This window comes from Cervus elaphus, chromosome 3, assembly GCF_910594005.1.
Source record: "Cervus elaphus chromosome 3, mCerEla1.1, whole genome shotgun sequence".
NCBI classification, from domain to species: Eukaryota; Metazoa; Chordata; class Mammalia; order Artiodactyla; family Cervidae; genus Cervus; species Cervus elaphus.
The window spans coordinates 6,373,890-6,396,832 of NC_057817.1; the positions used below are offsets into that span (position 1 = coordinate 6,373,890).

The 22,943-nt window shown below is 42.1% G+C and overlaps 1 protein-coding gene across 2 annotated transcripts in view; it reads left to right on the forward strand.

Annotated features, from left to right (window-relative positions):
- The first annotated feature begins 1,218 nt into the window (after nt 1–1,218).
- Nucleotides 1,219–22,943, forward strand: part of GLIPR1 (GLI pathogenesis related 1) — a 54,605-nt gene continuing 32,880 nt past the window's right edge. The window contains exon 1 of one of the 2 annotated variants that reach the window (XM_043879773.1): nt 1,219–1,330. The gene's annotated coding sequence lies outside the window, so the exon portion shown is untranslated. Of the gene's footprint in view, nt 1,331–4,877; nt 4,997–22,943 lie in introns of those variants that run through there. The other variant, XM_043879782.1, reaches the window with a different exon arrangement.

Genomic DNA, 22,943 nt, shown 5'->3' on the forward strand with positions numbered 1-22,943 from the left:
TGATAATGATGGAAATGCAAGTTAGTATAAATTCTGAGGGTAATTGGACATTCTCTATGTGGAATCTTTAAAACACTCCTATCTTTTTACTCAGTAATTCTATTTCTATGAATCAATCCTACTATACATGGCTTATATATAAAGATATCCACAGCAACATTATTTATAATAAAGAAAAATAGAAAAGAATCTGAATGGCCAACAATAATTTGTGATGTACTGTTACGAGGCACTCATAATGATTTGAGGAATTATTGTACAGCCCTCAAAATCTTTATGAAAAGTCATAATGACAAAAATGTACTTATGAAATAGCGGTAAGTAGAGAAAAAAGCAACATACTAAATTGCATGAAATTATGCCCACATTTAACACGTTTCTGCATATGTTGTTGTCCAGTCACTAAGTCCTGTTGACTCTTTATGACCCCATGGACTACAGCCTGCCAGGCCTCCCTGTCCTTCTCTATCTCCTGGAGCTTGCTCAAACTCATGTCCATTGAGTCAGTGATGCCATCCAACCGTCTCATCTTCTGTTGTACCCTTTCCTTCTGACCCTCAGTTTTTCCCAGAATCAAAATTCTGCCCACATTTAACAAATTTCTGGATGTGTATTTTATATATATATTAAAAAACATGTATGTGTATGTGACTGTATATATATATAAACACAAAACACTGAAAGAAGTACACCAACAGGGTAACAGCTAGACGGGCTTTTCTGAGGAGGACTGATAGGTGTTGGTTTTCCTTTTCAAAAAGCCAAGATTCCTAGGAATTCTCTGTGGTCCGGTAGTTAGAACTCAGGGCTTCCACTGCCCAGGGCCTGGGTTCAACTCCTGTTTGGGAAGCTAAGATCCCACAAGCCACTAGGCAGGGCCAAAAACAGAGTCCGAATTCTTTAGTGGATACAGAATAAGCCACTCTGACAAGGTTAAGCAGAGAAAGTATTTATTACAGCAAATAATGTAGCTGACAGAATGGACTAGGGTGCTGTCAAAACAGTCCTAGAGCAATGCCCAGATCTGGCTGATTCTGTGTAAGAAATGCTAGCAACGGGATTTTTCTACAACTGCTGGCTGTCAGGAAGTCTAGAAAGCTACTCTTAAACTGCAACCCCCAGAAGCTGTACACGTCTGAGCCACATGGCCAGCAAAAATGGAAACAATGCGGAAGCAGTTCCCACGTGTTACTCATCTCCAAGTGATCAGAGGGGTGACGTAACTGACTTAAACCATAAAAGGGTAATTCTGACTGCTGGGAGGAGAATGTAATGCAAGGGCAGGGGAGGATACAAGGAGACTGCTGAGGAATTCATCACCATATTCCAGGTAAGAGGTAAAGATTGATTGCTGAGAAGTGGTTGAACTCTGGGTGTATTTCAAGGGTGACTCCTAGATCTTGACCTGAGAATTTGGGAGACCCGGCTGTAACATAACTGAGATAGGAAAGATCGTAAGTAGAAATCATAATCGAGCAACGTGCTGGGGTGCCCGCAGTGCAGAAAGTAAAACTCTGATGACAGGTGTTTGCGGCAAACTAAAAACTCCAGGAGTTGGTGATAGACAGGGAGGCCTGGCGTGCTGCGATTCATGGGGTTGCAAAGAGTCGGACACGACTGAGCAACTGAACTGAACTGAACTAAACGACTTACTGCAAGTTGACTTTGCAGAGCTTTGTGGTCTTATGTAAGGCAGTTGTGGGCAAGTGACAGTGAAGTGTGAGTTACTAATCTAATTTGATATGGTTTGCTCTGCTTGAGGAAGAAAACACTAGTGCCTTGGAAGGAAGCAGTCTACATTGTTGTCAGCTGCTTCTCTTCCTAATCAATTTGATCTGAAGCTCTCCAACATTTGTACCAGAGCAGATGTCAAATGAAGTCTTTCTCTGTGAAATGTGTACCCAAGGCTCAAGCCCCTGAAGTCTGGCCACCATCTAGATAGTGGGGAGGACCTGGTATGGTCCCTTTCAAGGAGATCAAGGGCAGTCTTTGTTCTTACAGATTCCAAATCAGAAGTGTGGGAAAAAATCAGAACCATTAGTTTGGAGAATCCAGATATCTGAGGAAATTAAAATTCAGGATTCAGTCCACTTTACAAATACATACAAAATCTCAAAGACAAAATTAACAGGATTAGAATCTAATAGAAAAGTACAAACATTAATTTTCTCTCTACTATCATCCCCATTTTTTATCAAACATAATCTTAGTAAAACTAATTTGTTTTCACTAAAGTTGGCCTGATAATTTATAATGACTATATAAGATCTTTTAAAGACTGCTTTGCTGAAGCAAAGTGCTGGGTTGACTTTTCCAAGAAGCTTTATTGTCTCCATAAAGCCAACCTCGGTTTCTTAAAGCTGTCTGGTCATATCTGAGTTTATGCTTCTCTCTCTCAAATATGACAATCCAGTCAAACCCTTGGTAATGAAACCACTTGGGTCATTTCAGGGGCTCTGAAAAGTTCTGGTACTGTGGTCCTTTATGTCTCAGTGCAGAAAAGAAATCAGAGAGAGGCAAAGTGATAGATAAGAAGTGATTTATTAGAGTAGAATGCGTGTGAGGTTTACAAGTGTGCAGGTGAAAAATGCCACACCCCGAGAACTTACTGGGCTATAGTTTTATAATCAAAGGAAAAGTGGGGAGGGGAGGAGGCCTTCTTTGTCTTTCTTGAGCAGAAGTCATGCTTTGATCAACAGTCCCTCGTCCTAATTGAGCAGGGGCGTTTTCTTTTCCGTACATGTTCAAGTTCGGTCCACAGATTATCGTTTATCATGTGGGCAGAGAGCATGTCCCAGGGATGGTTAACTTACTGAGCTCGCTGGGCAGGATGTGGGTCTCATGCCACCGTTGTGTTATTGTTTGGGGTCATGTCTTGCGCTTCCGTTTTGTGGTTTAGTTGCTAAGCAAGCCTGCTTGGTTGTGTGGTAAGGCAAACCTGCTCTCTAGAGTCATTGTTTAACTTACAGGATCTCTCCCATACAATTTCTACTTACAGGCCCCCGATGGGATTAACTAATCACCTACTTGTCCCTTTACTCTGTCCTTGTCAGTAATACAGCAAATATTTTCAACTGTGTCCTGTTATAAGAGACCAGATTCTTAATGAACTTATGCAAATAACTAACTCTATAGCCATGAAAAGAATACTTAAGGGTTTCCAAATTCAAGAGGGATCAGGTAGAGAGAAAAAGTAAATATTTCATCTTTGTTTACTAGGGTATACTTTACCAAAATGCTGCAAGACATAGATGGCTTGAGAGAAGCTTCCTTGAATTTAGAAAAGCATAATATAAAAGAACTGGCAAAGTTTAAAACAAAATGTCATAAAAATTATAATCATTGTCACCAGTTTGCTCAGTCTGATGTAATTAATACTTGTTCTGCTTGAATCCAGTTTTTTCATTACTTCTGCAAGTTTTACCCAATTCAATTTTATGATCTTAACCTTAACAGAAACCAGTACTTGTCAAAATCCTTTCCATGAATTTCTCTGAAGATGAAATATTTTTGCAGAAACACTTTTACAAAAGCTTCTGTGTAAGACAGTAACTTTCTGTAAATGACAAAAGACTTTGAGGGCATTGTAATGGAATTTTGAGGATATGTTGTTTTTTCTGTGGCACGTCATGTTTTATGATAATATCTGACAATTCACCCTAGATGGTTGTTCACTTTCTCTCTGTGCATCCCCTGCTCGATCAGTCTCTGCTTTACCTTCACCCTACTCACAGGACTGACCTTTCCTCTTGCTGGTAGATCCTTATCAGTGCTTGCCTACATACTTACTTGCCCCAGGCCCAGATTGTGATAGCTCTAGAGACTAGGAATACCTTATCAAAAGGACAAAAAGAGGTGCTCCTCTGCTAGTTTCCCTGGTAACCAAAGAGCCAACCTAAGGCCCATTCCCTTTATAACTGGTAACTTCCCCCCATCCCCCGCCAATCCCTCCCCATCCCATAGCAAAGATGACCGCCAGGTCTTGCCTCCTGTCTCTCACACAGGGTGGAGTATTGCTCCAGGATTTTGCTTCAGACATGCAAGATCCCCCTTTAAAGGATGTCTCTGTCACTGACTCTGAAATAAGGGAGAAATCTTGTTTTCTATTTCAGGTTAATCATTAAAGTAATGTTGCTTATCAGCTTGAATTACACAAAATAGCCCACCTCTGAGAACTTTGCCTCCCAGAAAACATCATGGCCAGGCCCAGCTGTGAATGAGTGCAGGTGCAAAGAAATGAACACATTCCCTCCAGAGGCTGATAGTTAAAGTGAAGCTGCTCATTCGTGTCTGACTCTGCGACCCCATGGACTGTAGCCTATAAGGCTTGTGTGTCCATGGGATTTTCCAGGCAAGGGTACTGGAGTAGGTGGCCATTTCCTTCTCCAGAGGCTAATGGGAACTAGGAAATGCTTGACTTTACTCCCCCTCCTTTTAGCAGAAAGAGGCCTGAATTCTAACTCAGGCAACACGGTCCTGTGAGACAGGAGCTCACCATTTACTCAGTCTGCTGGCTTTACAAATAAAGTCACCATTCCTTGCACTAACAGTTCCTCTTTTGATTTTTTGCCCTGTTGTGTGACAAGCAGGACGAGCTTGGACTAGGTGACAAATGTTAGTACAGCCAGCCAGAATCCTTGCTACTCCTTGGCCAGCTGGCCTGGCTTGGGAATTTTCTGGGAAGGCCCTAGCGGATGCTGGGACCTCCTATCTTGAGGATCTTGTCTTCAAAATTCCCCAAAGCAGTACTGGCTGCCCCCACACTTGGCAGTTGGAACAGGGCAAGTGATATCTCTTTAAATTTTAGTTCCCTCATGTATTAGTTTTTTGGTCATGTCATGAGGCATGCGGGATCTTAGTTCCCCAACCAGGGAACGAGCCCATGCCCTCAGCACTGGGAGCATGGAGTCTTAACCACTGGACTGCCAGGGAAGCCCCTGGCAGGTGGAGCAAGGAATCAACACACGGGAGTGGCCAACAGGCTTCATACAGAAGGGTAGGTCACTCCGGTGTTTACAGACAGAAATTTTATTTCCTCTCCATTTGGGCCTTTTTCTTCAGACTGTCTTGCGCTTGAGTTGGGTATCCTGTTGGAGAGTGGAAAGAGTTGTTGGACTTTTACAGCTCGGTTTGTGAACTGGTTTATCTGTTTCTTTGGATGCTAGGATTTGTGTGTGCAGTTTGTGTTTTGTCTGTCTTGAATTTCTGTCTTTGAAAACAGAGAATGTTTCTATGATCTCTAAAGTCTTCTAAGGCACATTTTGGATAATTACAAATTATCCAGCTGATTACAGCTATGAACATGGGTGAGACGAAGATGCTATATTGTATAATAACAACGCGTGACCACAGTACTTGTTAGGATCTCTACAAGGGGGTTGAGTGGGATTATGTGAGGACCCTGTGGGACACGTACTGATATTCTTCCTCAGTTATTTATGTTGCTTATGGTTTCCTGTGTCATTGGTATCTGTAAAACCCAAGACCAAAGTTGAGGGTTTATTTAGGATTTTCTGCTTGACTGTGGGCCTTTAGGTCCTTTTGAGGTTTTCATTTTATTTTGTTTAGTGTGGTTTCTCCATGCATTCATGTCAGTCACTCAGTTGTGTCTGACTCTTTTGTGACCCTATGTACTGTGGCCTGCCAGGCTCCTCTGTCCATGGAGTTTTCCCGGCAAGAATACTAGAGCAGATTGCCATTTCCTCCTCCAGGGCATCTTCCAACCCAGGGATTGAACCCGCATCTCCTGCATTGTAGGGGGATTCTTTTCCACTGAGCCACCCAGTAAGCTCGTTTCTTCATATACACCCAAATTAGTTCTGTGATATTTAAAACTTTTACTGATGTCGTATGGAGGAAAAGAACAGGAAAAAAAAAACAAAAACAAAATCTGTCCTTGTCCCAGAGTGGACATTTCCAGGAAGAAAGTCTCCAGTTGGTTCCTAAAAATCAGTTAAAGCTACAAATAGAAATGGACATGCCTTTCCCATAAACATTAGTTTAAAAGGTTTTAGCCATCTAGACAGCTGGCCTTGATTTGTCCCATTTGCCGGAAACCCAATCTTTTTTGTAACTGAGTTTTACATTGTTTTTTACATGGTTGTACATGTATTATAGATGTGTAGCATAATCAAAATTAATTTGTAAAAGAGCTCTAATTACATGACTTAAAGGAAATTTAGTGCTTATATAAATACGCAAAATATAAAACTGGCTAGAATAAATTGGGGTTCATGTGATATAGAAGACAGTCATTATCAAATTAATATCTAGCATTAAACTTAGCTTGGGCTTCCCAGTTGTCTTACTGGTAAAGAATTTGCCTGTCAAGCAGGAGACATGGGTTCAACCCCTGGGTTGGGAAGATCCTCTGGAGAAGGAAATGGCAACCCACTATAGTATTCTTGCCTGGAAAATTCCGTGGACAGAGGAGACTGGTGGGCTACAGCCCATAGGGTCACAAAGAGTCAGACACTACTGAGCGACTAACACTTTAACTTTTGAAGGTTTTAAGGCTAAGAGTTATAAATAAAACATTTCAATATGAAAAAAATGTAGGATTTTTTAGCAAAGAAGGTATTAGGAGTAAAAGTGCATTTTGTTAAAGGGGAAGAAGGTGGTTCTGTCATAGAGTTGATTGTTTCTAAATGAAAAGAGGATAGATTAATAAGGACACAGAAAGTTGTGGAAGGTTTGTGGAGGAGGAACACTGAGTTTTGTGCATTGTCAGGATGGCTAAGATAGGGTTGAACTTAAGAAAGAGAATCTTAAATGTACAGTGGTACCACAACTGAATTTGGTTCTCAAAGGGGACAAACTTTTTTTTTGAAATATTGAACTGGTTTTGGTAATTGAGTTTCTTTAAGTGATCTGTATTTGCCATTGAGATCTTCTACTGTTGTTGTTGTCTAGTCACTCAGTCGTTTCAGACTCTTTGTGACCTCATGTTCTGCAGTACATCAGGTTTCCCTGTCCTTCACCGTCTCCCAGAGCTTGCTCAAACTCATCTCTATTAAGTCGGTGATGTCGTCTAGCCATCTCATCCTGTCGTCCCCTTCTCCTCCTGCCTTCAATCTCTCCCAGCATCAGGGTCTTTTCTAAGGAGTCAGTTCTTCATATCAGGTGACCAAAGTATTGGAGCTTCAGCATCAGTTCTTCCAGTGAATATTCAGGATTTATTTCCTTTTATTATCTTTTATTAGCACTGGCTAAAATTTTTAACAAACTTTTCACAAGATCAAATTTTAAATGAAGTTCACTTGACCTCTAATTAACTTTGAGATTTTCCAGAGGGTCCTTGGAACACCTCAAATTATCTGTATTCTCTCCATCTCAGGAATATTTAACTAGGACTTATTTGGTATGTTAAATTATGTGGGAAGCACTGTTAAATAAGTGGTGATAAAACTTCTTAGAGTGTATCCATGACTGTATTAATAGTGTTAATTATTATTAACTATTAATACACACATTCTGGAAATTATATGGAACTTCTGAAATCCTGGTATATCCTGGTAAATGATACCAGTCATAATTAATTTAGTAATACTTAGTAAATAATAATTTACTAATAATTTTTACTAATAATTTAGTAATTAAATTTCTATATGTCACAGCAGGAACCAAGCTTCTTTTCAGTTGCATGTAGTCCTGACTGATTCATGGCGAAAGCAAAAAGATATCCTTTTAATGGTTAGAGATGAAAGTGAAACTCAACAGTCTCCAAATCTTTGCAATCTTATGGATGGTAGCCTGCCAGCTCCTCTGTCCATGGAATTCTCTAGGCAAGAATGCTAGAGTATGTAGCCTTTCCTTTCAACAGAGTATCTTCCTGACCCAGGGATTGAACCTGCGTCTCCTGTGTCTGCTGCATTGCAGGCAGATTCTTTACCCTCTGATCCATAAGGGACTGCTATTTATGGTTTTACAGTGGCTTTTGAATGACTATAGCAATTTCATGAAGAAGCAAGGAAGAATGATGAAACCCTTTATGTCCAAGAAAGTGTGCTATTTATTCAGTTCAGTCGCTCAGTCTTGTCCGACTCCTTGCGACCCCATGAATTGCAGCATGCCAGGCCTCCCTGTTCATCACCAACTCCCAGAGTCCACCCAAACCCATGTCCATTGAGTCGGTGATGCCATCCAGCCATCTCATCCTCTGTCATCCCCTTCTCCTCCTGCCCCCAATCCCTCCCAGCATCAGGGTCTCTTCCAATGAGTCAGTCTTCGCATCAGCTGGCCAAAGTATTGGAGTTTCAGCTTCAGCACCAGTCCTTCCAATGAACACCCAGGACTGATATCCTTTAGGATGGACTGGTTGGATCTCCTTGCAGTCCAAGGAACTCTCAAGAGTCTTCTCCAACACCACAGTCCAAAAGCATCAATTCTTCGGCATTCAGCGTTCTTTATAGTCCAACTCTCATATCCATACATGACCACTGGAAAAACCATAGCCTTGACTAGAGGGAACTTTGTTAGCAAAGTAATGTCTCTGCTTTTTAATATGCTGTCTAGGTTGGTCATAACTTTCCTTCCAAGGAGTAAGCGTCTTTTAATTTCATGGCTGCAATCACCATCTGCAGTGATTTTGGAGCCCCAAAAATAAAGTCTGACACTGTTTCCCCATCTATTTCCATGAGGTGATGGGACCAGATGCCATGATCTTAGTTTTCTGAATGTTGAGCTTTAAGCCAACTTTTTCACTCTCCTTTTTCACTTTCATCAAGAGGCTTTTTAGTTCCTCTTCACTTTCTGCCATAACGGTGGTGTCATCTGCATATCTGAGGTTATTGATATTTCTCCCAGCAGTCTTGATTCCAGCTTGTGCTTCCTCTAGCCCAGCATTTCTCATGATGTATTCTGTATATAAGTTAAATAAGCAGGGTGACAATATACAGCCGTGCAGTGCTCCTTTTCCTATTTGGAACCAATCTGTTGTTCCATGTCCAGTTTTAACTGTTGCCTCCTGACCTGCATACAGGTTTCTCAAGAGGCAGATCAGGTGGTCTGGTATTCCCATCTCTTTCAGGATTTTCCACAGTTTATTGTGATCCACACAGTCAAAGGCTTTGGCGTAGTCAATAAAGCCGAAATAGGTGTTTTTCTGGAACTCTCTTGCTTTTTCGATGATGCACTGGATGTTGGCAATTTGATCTCTGGTTCCTCTGCCTTTTCTAAAACCAGCTTGAACATCTGGAAGTTCACAGTTCACATACTGTTGAAGCCTGGCTTGGAGAATTTTGAGCATTACTTTACTAGCATGTGAGATGAGTGCAATTGTGCGGTAGTTTGAGCATTCTTTGGCATTGCCTTTCTTTGGGATTGGAATGAAAACTGACCTTTTCCAGTCCTGTGGCCACTGCTGAGTTCTCCAAATTTGCTGGCATATAGAGTGCAGCACTTTCACAGCATCATCTTCCAGGATTTGAAATAGCTCAACTGGAATTCCATCACCTCCACTAGCTTTGTTCATAGTGATGCTTTGTAAGGCCCACTTGACTTCACATTCCAGGATGTCTGGCTCTAGGTGAGTGATCACACCATCATGATTATCTTGGTTGTGAAGATCTTTTTGTACAATTCTTCTGTGTATTCTTGCCACCTCTTCTTAATATCTTCTGCTTCTGTTAGGTCCATACCATTTCTGTTCTTTATTGAGCCCATCTGTGCATGAAATGATCTCTTGGTATCTCTAATTTTCTTGAAGAGATCTCTAGCCTTTCCCATTCTGTTGTTTTCCTCTGTTTCTTTGCATTGATCACTGAGGAAGGCTTTCTTATCTCCCCTTACTATTCTTTGAAACTCTAAATTCAGATGGGAATATCTTTCCTTTTCTCCTTTGCTTTTCACTTCTCTTCTTTTCACAGCTATTTGTAAGGCCTCCTCAGACAACCATTTTGCCTTTTTGCATTTCTTTTCCATGGGTATGGTCTTGATCCCTGTCTCCTGTACAATGTCATGAACCTCCATCCATAGTTCTCAGGCACTCTGTCTATCAGATCTAGTCCCCTAAATCTATTTCTCACTTCCACTGTATAATCATAAGGGATTTGATTTAGGTCATACCTGAATTGTCTAGTGCTTTTCCCTACTTTCTTCACTTTAAAAGTCTGAATTTGGTAATAAGGAGTTCATGATCTGAGCCACAGTCAGCTCCCAGTCTTGTTTTTGCTGACTGTATAGAGCTTCTCCATCTTTGACTGCAAAGAATATAATCAATCTGATTTTGGTATTGGCCATCTGGTGATGTCCATGTGTAGAGTCTTCTCTTGTGTTGTTGGAAGAGGGTGTTTGCTCTGACCAGTGCGTTCTCTTGGCAGAACTCTATTAGCCTTTGCCCTGCTTCATTCCATACTCCAAGGCCAAATTTGCCTGTTACTCCAGGTATTTCTTGACTTCCTACTTTTGCATTCCAGTCCCCTATAATGAAAAGGACATCTTTTTTTGAGTGTTAGTTCTAAAAGGTCTTGTGCTATTTATTACATCAGGATAAATAAAGGGAATGAGAGAATGTTGTTTCAAACATAAGTCCTCCAGCTGAGCTCAGGACTAAGGGTCAGTTAGAAAATCCTGTGACATAAGAACAATCGTGGTTGCCAAGGGAAAGGGGGATGGGGAAGGGAGTGGGAGGTGGGGGAAGAATGGATTGGGAATTTGAGATTAGCAGATGCAAGCTATCATAACGGAACAGATGGACAAATCCTACTGTATACCACAGGGAGCAAGAGTCAATACCCTTCAATAAACCATAATGGAAAAGAATATGGAAAAAAAGGTATGTGCTTAACTGAATCACTTTGCTGTGCAGCAGAAATTAACACAAAATTGTAAAATCAACTATACAGCAATAAAAAAATTTTAAAGAAAGATTTCTGTATTAGTTCCTGGGGCTCAGGGACTTGGTCCGGTCCACCATCTAAGACCCAGCAGGGCACCAAGTTTGGGCCAGGAGCATTCCCAGAGCAGGGCACTTTCCACTGCTATTAATTCACACAGGAGACTATATGCAAATAAACAGGCAGCAGGGCTTCTCAGACTTGTTTACTTGAGGATTTTTACAGAGAGAAGCTCCAACACCTGAAGACCACTTGGCAGCACCCACAGCTGAAGCAAACTGGGACCTCGGTGTGAGAAGAAGGCCCTGATTAGAGCATTACTTATTAGTGCATCTTGGCAGGGTTTTGAAATCAGGAACCAAAACAAAAGTGTTTGAACAAAATTTAAGAAACTCAGCAAAAATGAAAAAAAAAGGAAGACCTGCCTCTGAATTTTTGAACACGATTTATCAAGCCTACAGACATTATCTTAATGCAGATCAGGAGGTCCTTAGAATGGTAAATTTGACTTTGCTGGGAGGTGCAAAGAAATTTGTGAAAATTAGATGGTGCATTTGGAATATATCCTTCTCATTTGGTAGATATTGCCTTTAAAGTGTTCAACAAGGTGAACAGGAGACACAAAGCAAGATGCCATTTTTGGGCAGTGGCATTGGGTTCCCAGAAGGCTAGTTACCCTAAGAGAGGGAAGCCACTGTTGGAGAAGGAACCTGTGTTCACTGCAAGGAGAAAGAATACTGGAAAACAGCTTGCCCCAGGCTAACACAAAAACAATAAAAGCCTCTCATGCACAGAAACAAGAACCTGAAGGGAAGAAGCCTAGGGGCTTCCTTAGACGTGACGCAATTGCCCATAGGAGCTCCACTTAAAGCTGACAGAGAACAAGCTCTCTGTTGTTTTCCATTAGGACAACTTGACACCAGAGTCTAAAAATAACCCCAAAATTTCTTTAGGACCTCCCCAGGTGGGGACTCAGCACAGAGGAAACTGCCCCACCAAGGAACGGAAAATAGACTTTACTCAAATGCTTTGAGCTGCAGGAAATTTTGGATAACCTTCCAGTATTTGTGGATTCTTGTTCAGAATGTGTGTGTGTGCTTTGTCGTTGAGTTGTGTCTGACTCTTTGTGACCCCATGGACTGTAGCCTGCCAGGCTCATCTGTCCCTGGGAATTCTCCAGACAAGAATACTAGAGTGGATTGCCATGCCCTTCTCCAGGGGATCTTCCCAACCCAGGGATCGAACCCAGATCTCCTGTACTGTGGATTCTTTACCATCTGAACCACCCTCCTCCAGGGAAGACCAAGAATACTAGAGTGGATAGTCTATGCCTTCCCCAGGGGATCTTCCCAACCCAAGAATCCAACCGGGGTCTCCTGCGTTGCCGGTGGCTTCTTTACCAGCTGAGCTACCAGGGAAGCCCTTTTTTCAGATACTGAGAAGCATATACCACGGGACAGAAAGTCAGAAGTGGTTAAAGTCCTCCTAAGAGAAATTATTCCCTGATTGGGGTTAAGGCATTGAAACTAATTTCATCCCAGAGACCACAATCAACAGGAAGAGCTATGAAAGTGAATTATACATTTACAAAGGAACATCTCTAAAACATGTCCAGACTGATGTAACTTGGGATAAGTCCTTCCCAGTTGCTTGACTGTAGATCGGTGAGTCCAGGAAGCAGGTTTAAATTAAGCCACTTTGAAATACTATATGGTAGGCCATTTCTAGGTGTCTGCCCAAGCAAGAGAATCCATAGACACTCTAAGACAGTGGTCCCCAACCTTTTTGGTACTAGGGACCAGTTTTGTGAAAGATGATTTTTCCACAGATTGGGGTGGATGGGTATGGTTTAGGAGGTGATGCAATTAATGGGGAGCTGCAGACACTTGCTGGCCCACCCCTCACCTCCTGCTATGCCACCTGGTTCCTAAAAGGTGGTGAACCAGTCTACAGCCTGGGGGTTGGGGACTCCTGTGTAGGCTATCCAGCAGTTGCCTATTATATTAAAACTTTGGGCACTATACTAACCTCTTTATAAATTTGCCTCCATCAGGTCTGCCTATCTAAATGAAGTAGATGGTAATTTCACTTTAGCTGGAGAGTAAGAGTCAATCAATTTTTTTATTTGTGTCTAACTAAATAGCACAGGAATTTACTACATGTGTTGGGAACTGGAACTCAAGCTCCAAGTTCAACTACAAATTAGACAGCTAAGTGCCAAGAGGTTTCATCTGCTTCAAATAGTTGTAGCTAAAAGGGAACTGACTAAAGAGGCTAAGGAATATTCATTACTTCCATTCAGCAGCAAGTAGCCAGAAAGTTTATCACCCCTTTCCCCACAAGGTGATGGAATGGGCATTGATAGTAGGAAATTGTAATAGGAACGAATGTTTTGTAATTCAAGTTAATCACCAAAGGAGTTTTTGCCTATCAGCTTAAGTTATACATAAAGGTCCATCTCTGAGAACTTTGCCTCCATGTAATGAGCATTAGGGGCTTCCCAGGTGGCGCTAGTGGTAAAAAACCCACCTGCCAATGCAGTAGACATAAGAGACTTGAATTCAATCCCAGGGTCAGGAAGATCCCTGGAACAGGACATGGCAACCCAGTCCAGAATTCTTGCCTGGGGAATCCCATGGAGAGAGTCCTTTATGGAGGACTACAGTCCATAAGATCACAAAGAGTCAGACACAACTGAAATGACTAGCACAAATGCACACAATGAGCATTAAGCTAAAATACCTTTGTTTACCTCACAAAACTTCCTGACCAGGCCCATCTGTCAGACAGGAAGAAATGAACATATCACCTCTGGAGGCTGATAGGAACCAAGAAATGCTTGACTTTACTTCCTCCCCTTTTAGTATAAAAGAAACCAGAATTCTAACTCAGGCAAGATGGTTCTTTGAGACACAAACACACCATCTTGGTTTTCTGGCTTTCCAGATAAAGTCACTATTCCTTGCCCTAACAGCTTGTCTCTCAATTCATTGGCCTGCCATATGGCATATGACAAAACAGAAACAGTGAGCACTATAACTCAGACTGGGTACAACTCTGGGCTCTTTCTTTGGTCTTGAGGCTGCGCAAGTACAGGGCATGCAGGCCTGTGGATGCAGTCCAATAGATAATGACTGAAATTACGCCTAATAATATTCAGTTCAGCCACTCAGTCCTGTCTGACTCTTTGTGACCCCATGGACTGCAGCACACCAGGCTTTCTTGTCTATCACCAACTCCTGGAGCTTGCTCAAACTCCTATCCATCCAGTCGGTTGGTTGATGCTATACAACTATCTCATCCTCTGTCATCTCTTTCTCCTCCTGCCTTTGGTATTTCCCAGCATCAGAGTCTTTTCCAATGAGTCAACTCTTTGCATCAGGTGGCCAAAGTATTGGAGCTTCAGCAACAGTCCTTCCAATGAATATTCAGGGTTGATTGCCCTAGGATTGACTGGTTTGATCTCTTTGTAGTCCAAGGGACTCTCAAGAGTCTTCTCCAACACCACAGTTCAAAAGCATCAATTCTGTGGTGCTCAGCTCTCTCTATAGTCCAACTGTCACATCCATACATGACTACTGGAAAAACAATAGCCTTGACGAGATGGACCTTTGTTGGTAAAGTAATGTCTCTGCTTTTTAATATGCTGTCGAGGTTGGTCATAACTTTCCTTCCAAGGAGTAAGCGTCTTTTAATTTCATGACTGCAGTCACCATCTGCAGTGATTTTGGAGCCCCAAAAATAAAGTCTGTCACTGTTTCCACTGTTTCCCCATCTATTTGCCATGAAGTGATGGGACCGGATGCCATGATCTTAGTTTTCTGAATGTTGAGCTTTAAGCCAACTTTTTCACTCTCCTTTTTCACTTTCATCAAGAGGCTCTTTAGTTCTTCTTCACTTTCTGCCTTAAGGGTGGTGTCATCTGCATATCTGAGGTTATTGATATTTCTCCCGGCAATCTTGATTCCAGCTTGTGCTTCTTCCAGTCCAGCTTTTCTCATGATGTCCTCTGCATATAAGTTAAATAAGCAGGGTGTATACATATATATAACCCTTCAGAGATAAACAATGAAAACAAATCTGTTAGCACACACACACTTTCCAAGGAAACATGGTGGTAAAGACCCAACAGTAATTCCACCTTAGGTTCTGTAATGTTTCTTTTTAAGAGTTTCTGCTAGATGTTAATACCTCCCTACACCATTTCATTCTCTGTACTCTCAATTTTCTGAAACACTGACATTTTCCAAAAGCAGATTACACTCCACCTATATAGCCCTATGGAGAAGGAAATGGCAACCCACTCCAGTGTTCTTGCCTGGAGAATCCCAGGGATGGGGTCGCATGAAGTCGGACACAACTGAAGTGACTTAGCAGCAGTAGAATATAGCCCCATAGATAAACATCTCTCCTCTAACTTCCCATCAGCTTTGTGATTCACTGGCAGAATCCAGAAGTCCTCCTTAATCTGACTCTGAACAACTCTTCTTGACTGACATTAAAAACACCATTTGGATTCTAAACTCCATGAGACCAGCTACCATGTTTCCTACAGACATCAGTAATCCTTGAAGTCATCTCTATATTGAGAGACAATATGAAATGGTTCTTTCTCTATTCTTGCCATGACATCATGTTTCCAACATGAAACATGATTTGCAACTAGATATCTAGTTCCTAATTTCCCCGCCCCTCCCCACACTCAATTTCCTTCATCTCTCCATCCCTTTTGCATTTGATCAGCACCGATCCAGCTTGGTGAAGACCTCGCTGCTACAGTGTAGTAAGCCATCTCCACTATTCCCAGAATGGGTTAAGTGTCCTCACCTGTGACTCTCTTGATGCTTTTGAACTATGGTGTTGGAGAAGACTCTTGAGAGTTCCCTGGACTGGGAGGAGATCCAACCAGTCCATCCTAAAGGCAATCAATCATGAATATTCACTGGAAGGACTGATGCTGAAGCTGAAACTCCAATACCTTGGTCACCTGATGCAAAGAGCTGACTCATTTGAAAAGATCCTGATGCTGGGAAAAATTGAGAGCAGGAGGAAAAGGTGACGACAGAGGATGAGATGGTTGGATGGCATCACTGACTCGATGGACTTGAGTTTAAGTAAACTCTGGCAGTTGGCTATGGACAGGGAAGCCTGGCGTGCTGCAGTCCACAGGGTTGCAAAGAGTTGGACATGACTGAGTGACTGAGCTGAACTGAGGGTTAAAGAGTTTGGTAATTTGTCTAGGGTTTTACAGCTAGTTAGGAACAGAGGCTAAACTAAAATCTGAAATTGAGACCAGTATTCTCTCTACTGTTCTTTGTCCCCTTTTCCTCATGGTTGTGCTCCCCCCACTCCACTCACACACATACACAAATGCATCAGTGGAGAGGAGAAAGTTCCTCCCTGCCCTTTTGATTCTTTGTGGCTGATCAAATAATTAAAATGACATAAAACAGATTAAGAGGACAAAATCAAGTTTAATATGTACATATGTACATAGCATAAGAAACTCCAAAGATAGAAAGGCAGGATGAGATATACAAGTCATCCTGGACCTAGGAGAAGGAGGTAGAGGTCTAAGACTTCTAAGAGAAGTAAGGTAATCCACATGAAGATAAAAGAGTTAATGCATGATCAGCAAATGTTTGCTGGGCCATCTGAGACAGTGGGACTCAAGAGAGGACTTTGATCAAACAGAACTTGCTATGTTCTTTCCTGTCTACCATATCTAGTTTACAACATACTGTAGTTATTTATCAAGCTCCAGGAGATGGTGAAGGACAGGGAAGCCCGCATGCTGCAGCCCATGGGGTTGCAGAGTCCAAAATGGCTGAGTGACTGAACAACACCAAGAGTTAGCTATGGTGATGACTCCTTCTGAGAATGGACCTTCTATCTGAAAGTCTCTAGGCAGTTAGAAGGGCAGTCAGATGTTCTTCCTGAGTCTTTTGGGCCTTGCTTATTTTCAGTTTGAATTAATCCACATGCCAGATAATCATATGCACCTCGGGGCAGCCTTCCCTGAGCCCCATCAGTTCCCTCTAGTGAAACTTCCTTAATAATTTCATATATAAAAAGCTGACCTGATGACTGTAGAGAAAAAAGTAAGTAATAAATTGGTAAGATTGCAAAGAAAGAAAAGAATGTAGATTAGAATGATATTGTTGTTCAGTCACTGAGTCATATCTGACTCTTTGCGACCCCATGGACTGCAGCACGCCAGGCCTCCCTGTCCATCACCAACTCCCAGAGCTTGCTCAAACTCATGTCCATTGAGTCAGTGATGCCATCCAACCATCTCATCCTCCATCATCCCCTTCTCCTCCCACCTTCAATCTTTCCCAGCATCAGGGTCTTTTCCAATGAGTCAGCTCTTCGCATCAGGTGGCCACAGTATTACAGCTTCAGCATCAGACCTTCCAATGAATATTCAGGGTTGGTTGCCTTTAGGATTGACTGGTTTGATCTTCTTGCAGTCCAAGGGACTCTCAAGAGTCTTCTCCAACACCACAGTTACGATCAATACAAAGAAGTATCAATTCTTCGGTGCTCAGTTGGATCATAAAGAAGGCTGAGTGCCGAAGAATTGATGCTTTTGAACTGTGGTACTGGAGAAGATTCTTGAGTCTCTTGTACAGCAAGGAGATCAAACCAGTCGATCCTAAAGGAAATGAACCCTGAATATTCACATCCGTACATGACTACTGGAAAAACCATAGCTTTGGTTAGACAGAACTTTGTTGGCAAAGTGACGTCTCTGGTTTTTAATACACTTCTAGGTTTGTCACAGGTTTTCTTCCAAGGAGCAAGCATCTTTTAATTTCATGGTTGCAGTCAGTGTCCACAGTGATTTTGGAGCCCAAGAAAATTAAGTTTGTCACTGTTTCTGAAACCATTTACCTCAGATTGGGACTTGCAGCCACGTACTGGGACTTGAACCCAGACAAAATCCAGCTTGGGACTTGAACCCAAGTGGCTGGCACTCAAAGCCAGCCAAAACCCTGCCTGGGACTTTTAATCCAGGTATTGGGACTTGAAACCAGCCAAAACCTAGTTTGGGACTTGAACACATGTGACTAGGACTGGAACCCAGCCAAAACCCATGGAACCTAGTTTCAGGGTTTAATATACCTCAGGTTCTTGATGTCTCATCACAGAAAGAATTCAATGAGAGACAAAGTGATAGGTAAGAACTGGATTTATTCAGATTCAGAGAGAAGCACATTCCACAGACAGATTGTGGGCCATCACAGAGGGTGAGTGCAGCCTCAAAATGTGGCATTGTTAGTTTTTATAGGCTGGGTAATTTCATATGATAATGAGTGGGAGGATTGTTCAAACTATTTTTGGGAAGGGGTGGAGATTTCCAGGATTTGGGCCCCTGCCCACTCCTTGGTCTTTTAACAGTGCCTCGGAACTGTCATGGCGCCTCTGGGTGTGTCGCTCAGTTCAGTCACTCGGCCGTGTCCAACTCCTTGCGAGCCCATGGACTGCAGCACACCAGGCCTCCCTGTCCATCACCAACATATGGAGCTTGCTCAAACTCATGTCCATCGAGTCAGTGATGCCATCCAACCATCTCATCCTCTGTCATCCCCTTCTCCTTCTGCCTTCAATCTTTCCCAGCATCAGGCTCTTTTTCAAGGAGTCAGTTCTTCACATCAGGTGGCCAAAGTATTGGAGTTTCAGCTTTAGCATAAGTCCTTCCAAAGAATATTCAGGACTGATTTCCTCTAGAATTCACTGGTTTGAGTCTCCTTGCTGTCCAAGGGATTCTAAAGAGTCTTTTCCAACACCACATTCAAAAGCATCAATTCTTTGGCACTCAGCTTTCTTTGTAGTTCAACTCTCACATCCGTACATGACTACTGGAAAAACCATAGCTTTGACTAGACAGACCTTTGTTGGCTAAGTAGTGTCTCTGCTTTTAAATACGCTGTCTCGGTTGGTCATAGCTTTTCTTCCAAGGAGCAAGCATCTTTTAATTTCATGGCTACAGTCACCATCTGCAGTGATTTTGGAGCCCAAGGAAATAAAGCCTGTCACTGTTTCCATTGTTTCCCCATCTATGTGCCATGAAGTGATGGAACCGGATGCCATGATCTTAGTTTTTTGAATGTTGAGTTTTAAACCAACTTTTTCACTCTCCTTTTTCACTTTCATCAAGAGGCTCTTTAGTTCTTCACTTCCTGCCATATGGGTGGTGTCATCCACCCTAGGGTGGTGCATATCTGAGGTTATTGATACTTCTCCCAGCAATCTTGATTCCAGCTTGTGCTTCATCCACACCAGCATTTCTCATGATGTACTCTGCATATAAGTCAAATAAGCAAGAGGACAGTATGTAGCTTTGACATATTCCTTTCTCAGTTTGGGAACAGTCCTTTGTTCCATGTCTGGTTCCGTTGCTTCTTGACCTGCATAAAGGTTTCTCAGCAGGCAAGAAAGGTGTTCTTGCATTCCATCTCTTTAAGAATTGTTCACAGTTTGCTGTGATCCACATAGTCAAAGGGGCTTCCAGGTAGAGCTAGTGGTAAAGAGACAGTGCAATGTCACTTGCCAATGCAGGAGACATAAGAGACGTGGGTTCCATTCCTGGGTCGGGAAGATCCCCTGGAGGAAGGCATGGCAACCCACTCCAATATTCTTGTCTGGAGAATTCCCATGGGCAGAGGAGCCTGGCAGGCTGCAATCCATAGGGTTGCAAAGAGTTGGACATGACAGGAGGGACTTAGCATGCATGCATGCACACAGTCAAAGGCTTTAGCATAGTCAGTGAAGCAGAAGCAGACGTTTTTCTGAAATTCTCTTGCTTTTTCTATGATTCAGTGGATGTTAGCAATTTGATCTCTAGTTCTTGTGCCTTTTCTAAATCCAGCTTATACATCTGGAATTTCTCAGTTCACATATTGTTGAATCCTAATTTGAAGGATTTTGAGCATGACTCTGCTAGCATGTGAAATGAATGCAATTGTATGGTAGTTTGAACATTCTTTGCCTTTGTCCTTCTTTGGGATTGGAATGAAAACTGACATTTTCCAGTCCTGTGGCCACTGCTGAGTTTTCCAAATTTGCTGGCATATTGAGTGCAGCACTTTCACAGCATCATCTTTTAGGATTTGAAATAGCTCAGCTGGAATTCCATCATGTCCATTAGCATTTTTCATAGTAATGCCTCCTAAGGCCCATACTTCATACTCCAGGATGTCTGGCTCTAGGTGAGTGATCACACCATCATGGTTATCTGGGTCATTTAGATCTTTTTTGTATAGTTCATCTGTGTATTCTTGCCACCTCTTCTTAATATCTTCTGCTTCTGTTAGGTCCATACCATTTCTGTCCTTTATTGTGCCCATCTTTGCATGAAATGTTCCCTTGGTATCTCTAATTTTCTTGAAGAGATCTCTAGTCTTTCCCATTCTGTTGTTTTCCTCTATTTTTTTTGCATTGTTCACTTAAGAAGACTTTTTTATCTCTCCTTGCTATTCTTTGGAACTCTGCATCAGACGGGTATATCTTTCTTTTTCTCCTTTGCCATTTCCTTCTCTTTTCTCTGCTATTTGTAAGGCCTCCTCAGACAACCATTTTGCCTTTTTGCATTTCTTTTTCTTGGGGATGGTTTTGCTCCCCACCTCCTGTACAGTGTTATGAACCTCTGTCCATAGTTCTTCAGGCACTCTGTCTATCAGATCTAATCCCTTGAATCTATCTTGTCCCTTCCACTGTAAGGGGTTGATTTAGGTCATACCTGAATGACCTAGTGGTTTTCCCTACTTTCTTCAATTTAAGTCTGAATTTTGCAGTAAGGAGTTCATGATCTGAGTCACAGCTCCTAGTCTTGTTTTTGTGACTGTGGCTCAGATCATGAATTCCTTATTGCAAAATTGAAAATAAACAAACAGAAAAGGAAGATGAACAAGCAGAAAAGAACCAACTGGTCAACATTTCTCCACATCCTGTTACGTAAGTTCCCCAACCCTGGGTTTGAAAGGTTTTTGCTGTGAGCCATGTTGAAAAGACCTTGAAATTGTGATGGCAATGCTAGGATTCATGGCCTCCGGAGGAGAGGAATTCCATATAGTGCCAGAGAGAAGGCTTGATCTCAGAGCTTATTGTGTAATAAAGTCTTTTTAAAGTATATAAGAGATAGAGAACCCTTCTGACAGAGACATCAGAAGGGGACAGATAGAGTGCCCCCTTGCTAGTTTTTAGCAATGAGTTACATACCTATTGGCAAGCTGCTAATTAGAGAAAGGAAACGCTTCAAGAGTGAGTGGCACCAGGCCCCTCCCACACAACATGCATTCTGAGATAGCAGTGGCAGTGGGTGAGTCATCCCGGGCCACAAAACAACTGACCTGAGTCTTGAAGAAAGGCAGCTTCCCAAGCAAATACATAGTTCATTAATACAGCTTAAGAAAACGTTTGCATAAGAAAAACACAGTGCTTAACAGTGTTTGAGACAAAGTTAAGTTCAGGTGGAACCAGATGTTGCCATGACAACGCAGGATTAGAAGAAAAAAGAAAAAAACTATCTGCCACTTGTAGCTCATTTCCTCCTGCCTCCTGGAGACCTTTGACTTCCCTACTGAAGCTATTAACACTCTCAGGACTTTGTCCAGAAAGTCTGTTACACTTCTTTTAGCAGATGTAAATTAGATATTATTTGCCCTGTTGGATTCACAGAAAGCGCTGTTTTTCACCAGTGATTGCCCAAAGTCCTCCTTGCTGAATATCAGTGCATTTAGGGCATGATGATTTCAGAGCACCACGGGAGCTAAGCTAGTAACTTCTGACTGTAGCATTTTCAAGGTTTGCAGAGCAGTATTGAAGTCTTTTTCCACTACTGTGAAAAGATTTTTAATATTGCTTTTTCCAATTTACAGTCTTTAAAGCTTGGGAATAAGATCCTCAGTGTTGAAAAGACCTTGAAATTGTGATACATGGCAGATTCTCTGTGATTTCTCAGCTAGTGTGTTTATCTGGCACAACTTTATGAACACAGTAACTTATGTTTATAAATTGGCTGGCATTTGCAGTGCAGTATTTGGGCACAGAAGGACCCTGGCATCCAAACCCACACCGTCCTGACCATTTAAGTGGGAACCTTCACACATCTGGTTGTCGCATAAAAAAGACAAGAGTGGTTCACAAACACGGTTAGCATGCTGTGGTCGTTATTGTCCCTCAGTCAATAAGTCGTGTCTGACTTCTTGCAGCCTCATGGACTGCAGTGCGCTAGGCTTCCCTGTCCTTCACTATCTCTGAGCGTTTGCTCAAGTGAGTCGCTCACTCATGTCCGACTCTTTGTGACCCCATGGACTATACAGTCCATGGAATTCTCCAGGCCAGAATACTGGAGTGGATAGCTGTTGGCTTCTCCAGGGGATCTTCCCAACCCAGAAATCAGACCCAGGTCTCCTGCATTGCAGGCAGATTCTTTACCAGCTGAGCCACCAGGAAACTCTGAGTTCACTTAAACTTGTATTCATTGAGTTGATGATGCCATCCGACCATCTCATCCTCTGTTGCCCCATTCTCTTGCTGCCCTCAAACTTTCTCTGCATCAGGGTCTTTTCCAATGAGTCAGCTCTTTACATTGGAGCTTCAGCATCAGCATTCTAATGAATATTCAGAACTGATTTCCATTAGGATTGACTGGTTTGATCTTGCAGTCCAAGGACTCTCAAGAGTTTTCTCCAGCACCACAGATCAAAAGCATCAATTCTTTGGTGCTCAGCCTTTCTTATGGTCCAACTCTCACATCCATACATGATGACTGGAAAAACCAAAGTTTTGACTATATGGACCTTTGTCAGCAAAGTGACATCTGGTTTTTAATGCACCATCTAGGTTTATTATAGCTTTTCTTCCAAGGAGCAAATGTCTTTTAATTTCATGGCTGCAATCACAATCCACAGTGATTTTGGAGTTCAAGAAAATAAAGTCTGTCACTCTTTCCATTGTTTCCCCATCTATTTGGCCTGAAATGATGGGGCCAGATGCCACGATCTTAGTTTTTTGAATGTCTCTATGAGATCTAGTTCCTTGAATCTATTCATCACCTCCACCGTACATATAAGGAATTTGATTTGGTCATACCTGAGTGGT